Source organism: Trachymyrmex cornetzi, unplaced genomic scaffold, assembly GCF_001594075.2.
Source record: "Trachymyrmex cornetzi isolate Tcor2-1 unplaced genomic scaffold, Tcor1.1 scaffold485, whole genome shotgun sequence".
Classification (NCBI taxonomy): domain Eukaryota; kingdom Metazoa; phylum Arthropoda; class Insecta; order Hymenoptera; family Formicidae; genus Trachymyrmex; species Trachymyrmex cornetzi.
The window spans coordinates 49,128-51,427 of record NW_017299674.1 but is presented as its reverse complement, the minus strand read 5'-3'; the positions used below and the strand labels follow the sequence as shown (position 1 = coordinate 51,427).

The 2,300-nt window shown below is 53.0% G+C and overlaps 1 pseudogene; it reads right to left on the bottom strand.

Moving 5' to 3' along the window:
- Positions 1-2,021: 2,021 nt before the first annotated feature.
- The window catches only part of LOC108765350 (uncharacterized), a 5,337-nt pseudogene continuing 5,058 nt past the window's right edge, over positions 2,022-2,300 (bottom strand).

The window sequence follows — 2,300 nt, the reverse complement described above, 5'->3', positions numbered from 1 at the left end:
CCCTGTTCCATCGCGCGATCGTGACGTTGCAGCTCTTCGAGCTGACGTCGCGCGGCTTTGCTGTCGTTCACCGCTTTCGTCACGCTGGCCGCTCCACCAATCAAGGACCCGAGCGCGCCCAGCATTGGTAACGCACCGCCACGTTTCGCCGTCGGAAGTATCCGCTTTTTCGTAGCCTTTTTCCTCGTCGTCTTCTTCTTCGGTTTCATGCCCATGCCGATCTTGGTCTTGGCTTTCATGGTTGCCCAGACGGCTGCAGCGGCGGCTCTCTCGCTCAGAGCCGAATCTCTCGCGACGACGCGTCCTAACGCTTTGTCGGCGAGTACCTTGTCCGCCGCGTGTCTATCGGTGAGATCGTTGCTCCGAGAATACGCAATGTCGTGATCTCGGCACGCCGCGTCCAGTGGATTTATGCCCGCGTCACCTCTGGCTAGCCGCTTCGTAAGCCGAGTGCCCGGGCCGCAAAGCTGGTAGCCCGGGATATGTAACTCGAAAGAAAGCGCGTTTATCGCTCGATTTAGCAGGCCGCCGCGCGACGCCGACATTCGCTACAGTCCTTTATCTTAGGTGCGGGACCGTCGATGTGCGTTCGCTGCCACGGCTGATTGTAGTGCTCGTCGTAGCGACGATAGGTTCAAACCTCCGAATCAGCTTTCACGTGTTCCGGCAGCTTGTTCCAGACGTGTTCGATGTAGTCGCCGTACACGCGTAAAAGTATGACCTTCGGTATATACCGCAACTGCTCGGCGCTCAAGTCTAGAATATCGGAAGGATGACACAGCGCGAGATACATTTTGCTACTGTGCGATTCGCGGGTTCGCGCGCCTTTAAATAGTCGTTCGAGAGAGAGCAGTCGTTAGTGCGAGCATGAAATTCGTGCGACAACCGCTGACGATACGCGTCACCAACTGTGACGCGAAATCGCGAATGATGGAAGGCGGCGCGGAGAGGCGCAAGCACGGCGAAATGCTACCGAGCACTATACGCGCGATTATTTGCGGCCCGTCGAATTGCGGTAAAACCAACGTTCTCATAAACTTGCTCGAGAGCCCGAACGGCGTACGTTTCGAGAACGTGTACATCTACTCGAAATCGTTGCAGCAGCCAAAATATCGATATCTCGAAGATTTATTTACGTCTATCGACGAAATCGGCTACTTTACGTTCTCCAACAACAGCGACGTCGGTCCACCGAGCGAGGCGCATCCAAATTCTATTTTTATTTTTGATGACGTGGCATGCGACAAGCAGGATGCGGTGAGAGAGTACTTTTCGATGGGTCGCCACGCGAACGTCGACTGCTTCTATCTTTGTCAAACGTACGCGAGGATACCTAAACATCTGATACACGAGAACGCGAACCTGCTGATCCTGTTCAAACAGGACGGTACCAATTTGAAACACGTTTACAACGATCACGTGAATACCGACATGTCGTACGACGAATTTTGCGCGTTGTGGCGCGACTGTTGGCAACAAAAATATGGATTCGTAGTGATAGACAAAGACAGTGCGCTCACAAAGGGGCGATACAGAAAAGGATTTAACGAGGTCGCGATACCGTAACGTGATCAGTCGTTGTCGATACTTCATCAGAGACAAACACGACATATGTGCGCGAACGTGAAAAAATCGCGAGGGAGATCGAGAAGACGAGCGAGTCGATCCGCAAGAAACATCGCGCTCGGAAGACCGGTAGAATCGATGAGGACATGGCATTGAACAAACATTTTAAACCTCTTATCGAGCCGCTGCGACTTTTCGTCGACAACCCCGGCAAGCGTGCGACAAAGAGACAGTCGCGCGACGAAGATGCAGCGCCGGCTCTCAAGCACGTGAAGAAGAAGGAGGAGGAGAAAGAGGAAGAGGAAGCAAGCGAGACGTTCGAGCGTTTCGCGACCCCGCGTAAATTCGATGATCGATCGCACGATCGTGTACAACCGATAACCTCCACCTCGCGTACGGCGATCGTACCGACGATAGAATCATTGGAGAATGTTTTCGAAACGACGGATGACTCGCTAGCAACAAAGGTTCAAAATCAGCTGCAAACGTCGGAAGGCCGAAAGGCGTTGCGAGCCGGCTTGGGCCCGCTGGGTCAACAATACGTCGAGGCTGTCCTGAGGGGAGACAAACGGAAGAGCGATTACGTGTACGGCGTTTACCTACACAGAGATGGATTGATGTTTGGCAATAAACGTTTCGACGTGGATGACGCGGACAATATAATTATCGACGGTGTACGATATGTCGGTACACCCGGTCTTTACGAGTTGATTTTCAAAAGAATTCCCGACGAT